An 11,775-nucleotide genomic window follows, 5' to 3' on the forward strand; every position below is an offset into this window, starting at 1 on the left:
GATAATACAGTTCTTAATATACATTTCTAATGGGTACTTTCTGAATAACTATATTTTGTTGCCATCTACTTTCCTAGTAGGTTTCTATGTACTTACCTGGAAATTACTTAGTACTTGCTATCCATTTTTTTTGGCACTTTCCTAATAACTGTATTTTTATTACCATCTGATCCCTAGTTAATACCTGGTAATTAGCAGAGTGTAGATAGAAGATACATCTTACAGATGCGCTGGGACGCATCACCAGTGATGTTAGCTGGGGTCATCGGGTATTCCGGGTCTTTCAACATCAGACGCCCTCGCCTAAGCAACCCAGCCAAGGTTGATCAGACCCCAGCTTGCGTCCCAGCAGCATTCGCCCACGGATCTGCCCTCTTGATCCAAAGGCACCGCAGCCTCAGTAGCGAATCTGATGGCCTTCCTCTTAGCCTCACCGGTGATGCCCAGTAGCATAAACACTTTGCAGAGTGAACGCACTGTGAGTTCCAGCATGATCAGTTGCTTGGTGGACTCTGAGACAATGATCATGTCTGTGCGAAGCTGTGTTGATGTTATCCGGGCTGGGAACTTCAGCTGTTTGCCCAGGTCCACTTCCAGTTGGCAGTCAGTGGCAGTGGCGAGGAGACCAGACTCTGCTTCGGGTTGTGGGTGGGGCTTCTCCCTGGATCTGAGGAACTTGATGGTCTTTGGCTTGTGGTGGCCCTTGCTGGTGTCGATGGCCTTGGCTACCCTCTCAGCGACTGCCTTGAGCACTTGATCACGGTGCCGGCGAGAGCTAAAATAAAGCGTTACTGTAATGCCATTTCCAAAAGGCTGTGAAGTGTGCCGATATGTCGGTGTGTGAAATGTGTTAATTTTTTTGAAGTACTCCTTGAATACACATTTGAACCAATGTTCACATTTCATCTCAGAAACTCAATATTTAGTTGAAAACCATTCCTAGGGGTCACAGGCAATCAGACAGAAAGCAACCTTTTCATTTGGGCTGCAGACCACAGTAGTGGATAGACAGAGAGATTTTAATATCTTCAGTTTCACTACGACCTCTGCTTAGAAGTCAGCCATCACCTCTGCTGTATTTATCAACAGAGAAAGTGACAGACAGAGAGAGGGAGAAAGAGATACGCTCTATTCAATCTGTTTTCTGACACTAGAACAATGAAATTCATCTCTTTGCTGACTGAAGGAAGACATACACTGCACTCTCTTTAATTGCCATAAATAGCTGTTGCTGCTTCAGGCTCGTACATACACTTCAACAAGAAAAAAATTCCATGTCACGTCAGCAATGTGTAACTGTGATCAATATCTTGACGTTACCTACATCTCCTGGCACCTCATTCTGAATCCAAACACTTTAATTAAAAACTGTATATAGCCCAAGATTTTATTAGGACATCAAATTTGTGCATGTTTCACTCAAATATTTCCTAATCCCACTGAGAGAGAGATGAAAATTCTATCTAGGCCATAGTGATGAATAATTCAGATGTTATTTTTTTCATTTGAATATCTGGAATGATATTTCTTCTAATTCATGTCGCTCCATTATCAATGTGAAAACGTGTTGTGACAAGAAGAAAATTTTAGGCACTCCTTTTCAGGGTCCTCCTAAGACTGTCCATGGTGGCATGACTTCTGTCCATGGTGGCATGTCTAAACCTGTTCCACTGATCAGAAGGAAAGAAATCAGGAGGCAATCGTTTCCCACCTTCATAAAATATTCATCCTTTGTAAAAGAAACTCCAGCTTTGCCTGGCCAGGGGGGCAGTCTAAATTATCCATCAAGAGCACACGCACGCGCGCACACACACACACACACACACACACACACACACACACTCAGTTAAGCTCTGCAGCAACATCAGGAAGGAATGAGTTAATGTTTGCCTAGCATCTAAGCTGCTCACCTGAATTTATAGGGTAATGGTTCCCATGGAAGATGGGTATTTGATTGAAATATCATGTTGTCATTCAAACAGCTTAAGGTTTTACTGGTTAAATGAGGCTGGTTCAAACCACCAGAGATAAGTGAAGAACACAAGCCCTGTATTGTGGCCAATTCTAATGGGCTGATTCTGACTATATAACAAACTCTCTCTGCATGATTAACACGTACTACTGTGACAGCAAAATATTCTTCCCACTGACAGTATGTGCTCAGCAAATTGTGTTTTTAAGTAGAAATAGTCTTGTCCTGAAGACTTATTCCTTGTTGTTTCACAGAGATTTACAACCTCTTTATATTGTTACACTCTCGTCATTTCCTCATTTGCCAAAGATGCACCGATGGTCCTTCACTGACAGTGAGAACTGATACAAAAGGTGAGATATAATAGTTTTGACTGCAGCATATAGAGAACAATACCTTAAAACTAAAAAAAAAAAAAATGCTATCTGAGAACTGTGGCATTTCCACTGGTTCATTGGTGGTCTGGATCTGTGAAATCCTGCTAAGACAAAGGTTACAGTGTCAAGCAGAATGTTAAATTATTGGTGAAAAATAGCAGATTTAACCTTGTGAGGGAAGAGGAGAGCTTTATGGGGATAATTGAATGGTGGCAGGCAATCCTGGAAAGTACTGCCCCTCAGCGTCCCACAGATTACACTCATGGTTAGCGAGTTATGGGATCCTCTTTTTTATTGCTCTGTTCAAACGTTTCTTTTCTAACTCCCTCTCAACACAGCTAAAGGAAAAAAGGAGCTTTCGCTTTGATGTAATCAGATCTTCACTCCCCTTATGGGCCACTTGAGCAGAAATTTCAAAGCCCTGTTCCAATCTCTTTTCTGTATCAAGATTTCTGACCCAGTTTCTTCTCAAAACTTGCCTCTCAGTGGGAGGGAATGAAAATGTAGTCCCATTTATGTGTATGAAAAATACTAACACACAATGCTGTTAGGTCAAAAAGCACTGTTATAAAGCGTGGCCAAAAATTTACTCAGGTTGAAACACTTTTCCCTAAATTCCGTTTTAGAAGTTAGAGTTGTCACTTTGCTAAAGGCACCACATGGATACAATTCGTCTTCACAAAAGTACTTAGGTTCGCATTGTGTTTCCCTGCCAGCTGTTAAATCCAGTGTCAGTACTGAAAGCATCTTCATGTATCTCTGCAGTCTACATCATTAGATCCCAAATCCACAATACTAAATTGGCAAGGTGTATGCTTTCAATGCTGTGGGATGTTAAATTATTTTTCAGACAAATCTCACTGTATAAAATGTCTTACTTTTGCAGCCCGTGGCCGTAAACAGTTGTCTTTAGAGGAAAATGAGTAATGGCACATTCACTAGCCTCACTGTTACCTCTTCACGTACGATGGATTGGATTGATGGTAACTATACTCATCAGTGAACATCATAAGGATGAAGGTATAAATAACTGCTGTTTGACATGATCAGATTGGTCACCTGTTTGTGTTACTTTTCACCACAAAAAGTGGCAGACTGGCCTGTACAATGCTGAACTGTTTGAGTGCCCTAAATTTAAGTAGTCCAGTTCTGCATGTTCTGCTCGCTTTCCTAAACATATTCTCCTCATTCAGTTTCATTGTGTGAATCCTTTCCTCACAGAGCATGGGCAAACCCATACCTCTGCTGTTCCTTCCAAATCGTTTTACTTCCCACATTGTTAGCTGGATAAAGGCTATTACAAGTCTGTGGCAGTTAAATGGGCCGTTTTCTGTGCATGGGGGAAAAAAAAAAAGATTATCAATATTGTCTGAAAATCCACAGTCTGAAGATATTGCCATGGTGACAGTTCTACAGATACGGTTCCACACTGTGTTATCAGGTTTTCTGGAATGTGCGAATCATTACAAGTGATTTGTAACAGGGGGAGCTCCTCACTTTTCATGAAGATAAAAATGTCATTCAGTCTCATGACATATGAGATGTTTTGTGTATTCTTTATTATGTCAAAATCAGAGGATGTGTATAGTTCCAAAATCAGAGGAGGTGTATTGTTGAACAATAGAGCTCTATTTAGTCTGTTCACATCTACACCCAACAGATTTACATGAATGTACATTACAAGACTATGGAAACTAGATTTGTGTGTGTTGTGACTAACTTTCAGCAAAAAAAAAATGAATTCATTTAGTCAGAGACAGAGTATCTTACAGATATTGAGACATGTGAGGTTCCTGTGTGGAAATGAAATTGTTTGGTCTTGACTCTTGTTCTCAGTTTTTTTGTTTAATTCATACTCCAGGAGAAAGCCTTTTGCTCCAGTGGGTCTGGAGATGATCAGCCTGTTTGTCTAAATGGCATCACCCAGTGTAAGAGCTGGAGGCGCCATCTGTTTCCTACCTCCTCTTGGTGCCAGTGGTCAGCTGGCGCTGAGTGGGTATTGGTCTCACTGCCACAGATCCTGGACAAATGCCCTGCCTCAAACAACAATTTAAACAGCCCTCAGAAACTTTGATCATTTTCAGGCCAAGATTAGGTATGGGGCAATTAAAGGCAAATGAGTGTTTAATAGCTGAACTGAACGCATTATTTATTGAGCAACATTAATGAGGTGGGAGTCCAGATTTTGGAAGTGAATTTGGGATTTGAATGGATTGTCATCTCTCCCCTGGGCTGACTGATTGCTGCTGCTGGTTTAAACCTGAGTGTAAGTGTCGATGTAATAGAGACTGAGCCGCCTTATTGTGAGATAATAGGAAATAATATGAAAATATGGTCACAAAGTTGTTAACTGAATTTAAGATCCACATTTACTCAGACAATTACCTTAAGAATCCTCATAAATATCCCAATATGCATAAGAGGGGTTATGATGGTCAACTGCAAGCAATCTTCACTGTGATTTTTGCAATTGCAGAATTTGCAGAATTGTTGTCAACATTTCATCCTAGATTTAAAGAAAACATGTTTCAACCAGTAGCTCTGGCAAAAATTCCAATAAACTGTACATGTTTTGCAAGACGTTTGCTAAAAAGGCTTTCTCTGGAAGAGGGCATTTCAATCACAATAACTGCATTTGATATTTTCAGGTAATAGAACGCTCTGCCACAAAAATAGCTGTATAACGCACCGTGCCTGAATGCTTTAATCCGTTTGGACACTGAAGGCGATATGAGCGCAGCTGCAAATGAGATACAATTTCTCTGTAAATTAAAGCAGCCCCTTTTAGGCATCTGATTTGGACTTGGCTAAAGACTCCTATTAGAGCACAGGGACAATTCTGAGCCCAGGTCAGTAATACATCAGATCAAATAGTTTGGCAATAATCTCATGTCACTGATACCTAAGTATTTCCTTATAGTTGTCTATGGTATTTGTTCATAAGTAACCTTGTCAAAAGCTGGAATATGCTTTTTTGGAGTCCCTACTCTTTCAAAAAAAAAAAAAAATCATTGTTTCTTTACACAAGGTTTGCTTATATGCTTACAATAGAAAACCTTCTAATTTGACTGGCTCAGAGCTACATGTCTGCACGGTACAAAATGTGTTCATCGAAGCAGTCTGCCAAATATTTAACCTCCAAAGCTGTCAGTCATTTTCCCAATCCAGTTCATTTTTGAGTGCCACTCTACAGATACATAAAATACTGAGACAGTTACTGAAGATATCAGCAGGGGTATGAGCAGAGTGAGCTCTGTGCTCACTGTGCTGAAGATACTGTGAAGAACTGTGGATTCTGGACTCACAACACACCTGCCATGGAAAATGTGCATCTGGGATTAATGAAAGCACTCAGATAGAGACTTTAAACATTTATACACTCATCATTTTTTCATATGCTCTTCATTTTAGCTAATTAATTTGGCAGTGGTGACTCAAACCTTTGTATTTTGATGGTAATTCTGCTTCAGATGCAGAATGACTGTTGAAAACCTTCCCTCACGGAATGAGCTAAACTTGTGCTCTCGTTCAAGATTCTTGAATGTCCCATGTTGTGTCTCAAAGGCAGCACAAGCAGTTACTGGGCAGATATGCAAAATAATCAAAACCACTGCTGATATAAACATGTTCCATGGACACCTCTCCCTTGAGACTTGTGCCTGCTGCTGAATATACAGTTAACTGAGACAAAACTGCCTACTTAAAGCCTCTGGCATCCACTCAAGAGCTACTAACCTCACACACCAATACACAGGCTAATGCAGCAAGTTTAGCCCAAAGGCCAAGGTCTGAATTCCACAACTTCTAACATATTGTAGGTAGAAATATTGGGTTAATATTCTGGGTTTTTTTTTTTTTTTGCTTGTTTCATTCCGCTGTTGTCAGCAGCTGTTAGGTGTGTACCATTTAATGCATGGCCGAATACATTCTCAGAGACACTGCAGTCCATAAAGACAGTGGATGAGAAGAAGTCAATGCAGAAATGTGACAGGGCAATCTGTCAACTAGTCAATAACAGAGTCAGTGCAGTGGACTCACCCAACAGAGCAGCATCAGCTGTGATCAACACACACAAGCCATACAATGTCTATAGGAATGTCTGAATTAATATAATAGCTCGAACTCATGACCAAATACACAAAAGCATAACGTCTTATTCTCTCATCACTTACAATGGCTAAGCTAAAATGAATGCAATATGTAATTCAGATCAAACTATTTCAAATCTTGGCATATTCTGTGTGTACATGTGTTTGTGTGTGTGTGTGTGTGTGTGTTTGTGTGTGTGTATATATATACACCATTAACCAGGAAATATATCACACTTCCTGTAGCCAGACCGTATTCCATCATGGTCCACCAGGGGTCAAGATAGACAGGGTAAAATGTGTAAACCCTCTGTAGTGATGAACTTCTGAGCCAAGGTTACGAGAGAAAGAGAGAGCACACAGGACCAGTTGGGGAGCGGAGGAATAATTGTGAGAAATAAAGAGGCTCTATGATTTATGACTCTCAGAGTGATTTTCAATCTATGTTGTAACAGCACTCCAATTTCTTAGCCAGTCACACCAGCAGTCCTCCCCCTGTTCCATAGCAATTACTCTGCCTTCTTCTGCTTCACTCTCTGAAATTGGTCCCATTTGTTTTAATTAACCATAGACAATTATATGTCCACCATGTTGTCATGTAACACAAGGAGGAATGGTAAGTGAAAGACTGTTTAGAGGAAGAAGAAGCATAATTTTACAATCATCAATATTTCTGCATACACACTCATTTTGAAATGAACAGTTCAATCCATTACGGTCATGTAACAAGTCAGTTATTTCAGAAGGGGAAAAAAAACCCCATAATGTTTTCTGCGTGGTGAAATAAATGCTAGCGCCCAGAAATTGTTTGAATTACTGAGGCAGGAGACAGCAGGTTTCCAGGATGGGAAATTTGTATGATTGATGTCAGGCATGTAATGTCTCTCTGTGCTGGCATTGTCTTAATGTGATAATTTCAGTGGGACATGTGACCTGAGTCTAGTGCACGCCAGCATTAAATGCAATGGAAGAGTGTGAAATTTTAAAATAAAAATAAGATGATGTTGTCCCATGAGCACGTCGATATATTTAGGGTTGACTATGCTGACTTTTTCCTCTTAGCAGTTTAAGCAGTTTGGATAACCTAAAATTTTACAAAGGAAAATGTAGTCATGTTGGATTAAAATTCAACATTATGAGTAGGTTTATTTCAAAACAATTTGACCTCTACTGATTAGCTTTACCTATGATTGCATTGCAAAGAGGCTGAAACTCTCAAAGGGCTCAGATCAGACCGTGGCATCAAAACCTGCAAGAAGACCATTTTTCTTGTCCCAATCTGAAAAGTTGTCTGTGATGAACCAAACACATGGACTGACTCAGTAATTGCACCATAAACACCTCATTGGAGCGAAAAGGTCACTGAAATTGAATTTAGATGCATGACTCCGGATACAGCAGCATCACTGGGCTTAAATCTTTGGTAGACAGAAACCGTACACACAAACGCAACACCTTCACACACACACACACACACACACACACACACACACACACAAAACAGTGTGTGTGGGTTACATATGACTCTGTCAGACTGAGGTAGAGAGCAGTGTGTCTGAGAGAAATTGGAAGGTTAAGACTGATGAGGCCAGAGACACATGGATGCAGATGGTGCTTCATGGCTGCTTCATCTTACAGTGCTGAAGCTGGCTCTGACACAATCTGAGAGAGGAGGAATACAGCCAGATGCATTTAAATTGAATATTACCTTTTACAGCGTGGATGTCAGGATCTGTGTGAAGGGGGGGGGGCAGGGTGTGTTAAAAGAAGGAGCGCTTTAGGAGAACCATAAAATGCATAGAGCTGGAACCTATGCACAGGGGTAATGTAGCAAACTGGAACACGTCGAGTGATAAATTGCCGTCACTGGTTAAGCAAACAAAAACTGTTTGTGAAATTGGAGAGATTTGCACGTCCATGATTAGCTAAGGAAATAAGAGCGCTTACGTGTGGCATTGCTAGGGGAGAGAGTCGTGTAAGTGAAGCTTCTTGGACACAATTATAATTCATCTGATGCCGCTCTTGGAGGAGTTTGAGGATGCTCGGGGCAGGATGTGTTAAGTATTCCTGACAGAGAGATATTAGTTTGTTCCTTCATATTAATTTTGGAGCTATCTTTCCCTGATGGGCTACATTATGATATCAGTAATGAAAAAATAACAAGGCAAAGTTTCAACCCACACAGACACACACACACACACACACAAAAATCTGCTCTAACACAGGAGGGATTATTTAAGTGCTCAAAGAGACCATGAGGAATGCACAGTGATGTCTCTATTTGTGAAATCCTGTACAAATAAATTGACTGGACAGAGATAGAAGACAGTTATGAATGCTGCACTTATGATTTACGTTATTGAATGTAGAGCTTAATAATATCTCATTTTAATAGGTTCATAGACCAATCTCTAAATCAGTTCTGACATGTGAGTTCTTGATTTGTTCCTTTGAGAGGGACAGCACTTTATAGGCTTGAAGATGAATATCATAATAAAACTTGTATATGCACATGCTATATACAAAAGTAGTAAACCATAATTTAAATGTGCACACTAAAATAGTGGACACATAATCACAGTTACTGTGTTTATGAATTAATTTGTAATATTAACTTTTCTGTCTTCATTTTAGAGTGTGAACATCTTGATTTCTATGTCCACATTGTAGAGTTGCTGGATATCTTCTTTTTACACAATGGCTCTACTCTGCCATGAGGGGAAAAAAGAAGCAAGTAGCAATATATGAGGATGTGTACATAAAAAGGCTGATATTGTTGGCCCTGGTGAATAGTATCTCTATTCACAGTCATCTGTCTGTTGATTTAGCACGGTCTGTTACTGAGCAGTACCAGAGGTCTTCTGAGGTGAATGAGTGCAGTACTTTCTCCAACATCCAACCTCATTATTGATGAACTCATTGTAGCGAGCATCGCAGTAAAAATACACACACACACACACACACACACACACACACAAACACACACACACACACTCACACTCACACACACACTCAAACACACATACATGATTACAGAGTTAAAGCAAGATAAGGCATTTTTGTATTTCCTCTCTCAATTAACTACACTTCCACCACTGCATTTATCTTTCTCTGTCTCTCTCTCTCTCTCTTTCTCCTTCCCTTTATCTCTTTTTCTCTGTCTCAGTTTCTTTCCCTTTGTTTGTGAACCTCTGTGTTTATGCTGGTAAAATAAAAAGGAGAGATATATCTCTTAGCACAAGCCTATTCACTTAATTGTGTGCCTCATCTTTCAGTAAGACTTTGAAAAATTCAGGTGGGCTGCCAGGGAGAACATTATCCTGGTGATTATGAGCTCTATTGTAATGCTGACAACCAATACTGCTGCTCCACCATGTTAATACTTCACAACAATGGCCATATACAAGCGTGTATTATGAGATACAGTGGTACAGTAAAATAGTAATACAGTGGAGGATGCATCATAACTGGCTCTATGCAGTTATCTACAGCCTCTTTAATAAGAATTACATCACTGTTTTGTCTTCTTTTAATTTCATTCCCAACCACTGCCCTCTGAAGATTTCAATTACTGAATGAGCCAAGAAGCAAATAAATAAACAAAAGGGAAGAAATCTGCCAAACAAACAGTTAAACAGTAAAACAGCTGAGTTAAAAAGAGAGAAATAAGAAACTATAAGTGAGATAAGAAAAAAAGGAATCAACAGATATACTGTCCACATAATAAGATGGATTTTTCACCCCAAACCTGAGATGTTATCACTGAGACTCAGTGAATGTCCTCATTTCCCTGCCCTGTTATATGCTACCATTACATTATTTTCATCACTGAAAGATATAAATGGTAGCTACCTACAGCCAGCCACCTATAGCTAGGTATTTATAACTACTAGAAATTATGTTTGCTTGTCAGTCACTCATTCTGTCTTGCATGAAATGTATTCAGTAAGTCAGAGATGATATAAATAGCTAAATATGTGAATCTTAATGTAATAGCAGATTTATGAAATTTTATGCGCTTTTGGATATGCACCATTGCACCTATGCATCATCACAAAATTAAAGCATGACTAAATTCACTGTGGAAATGCACCCTATCTATCTATCTATCTATCTATCTATCTATCTATCTATCTATCTATCTATCTATCTATCTATCTATCTGTCTGTCTGTCTGTCTATCTATCTATCTATCTATCTATCTATCTATCTGTAGGGGGATGAGGGGGAATGTCATTGCAAATGCATTCCCCTTGTTAACCTGCCATCTCTTATATACTCTATAGTAGTGTCAGTGACCACTTTTTACACTTTTTTATTGTTAGTCAAGTTTTCCTCCACATTTTTGCCCCAAACTTACCATTTTGTTAAAGAAAGTAACATTTTTGTGAATGTAACTGATATGTAATCTTGTTTATTTCTAAACTGATTTGCTGTTTTATTTGATTTTTTCCCACGCAAACATTCCAATCCTTTGCCTTTTCACTGTAGCTGCTCTTGTGTTAGGGCCAAAAAACCAAACCACTTTTCTAAATCAACATTTTATGGTAGACCGAGTACAGCATGTTATCCAGCAGAGAATGATATAACAGCACATGTGTTTGGTTATAACTGCACTAGCAAAATTACTTCATTAAAAGCCTGTGTGCATAGTGCACTTATAATGTTACATGCTATGTGCCACAGGCATTATAGCTGATCATATGTAAATATGCGTGACCAGTGATACTACATTAATGCCCAGTGACCAGAGGGTGCAACAGGCCCACTCTGTTATTATGGCAGAAGTACAGTTGTTTGCTGATTATTGTTCATTGCATCCCGACCATAAGCATTGCTTCATCTCTCACACTTCGGAAAGCCCCTGTCAATTAGCACTGTTTCTAACGTTATCTGTCTGTAGTTCACCTTTTTACTTCCTTCAACTTTTCTTGCGCTTGCATCTAATCCAATCAGTTTGCTGCAACACTAATACCACAGCCAGCTCCTCAATGGCTTGGTTTGTATTTTGCCTCGCTTGGAAGTTGCTTTGGATAAAAACATCTGCTGAGTGAATAAATGTAAATGTAAATGTCTTTATATGGGTTGTCTTGAGATGTATCAAAATCAAGCCCTGGTTTAGAGCTGATTTGATGAATCATGGGCTCCAACTGATTTCCTATACTATTATGGTTTCTTCCAAGCAAACAGAGCAGAAATAATGCATTTTGTGCCGGAAAAGACCCCCTGTGTGTTTACCCTCTGGTTATTTTTGGGCTCAATCTGCAAGTGAATATTTTGGAGGGTTTAATTTATGCAGTGCTGGTGATTAAGTTCTCGCACTACACAGGTTAAGGAA

Source organism: Chanos chanos, chromosome 2, assembly GCF_902362185.1.
Source record: "Chanos chanos chromosome 2, fChaCha1.1, whole genome shotgun sequence".
Lineage (NCBI taxonomy): Eukaryota > Metazoa > Chordata > Actinopteri > Gonorynchiformes > Chanidae > Chanos > Chanos chanos.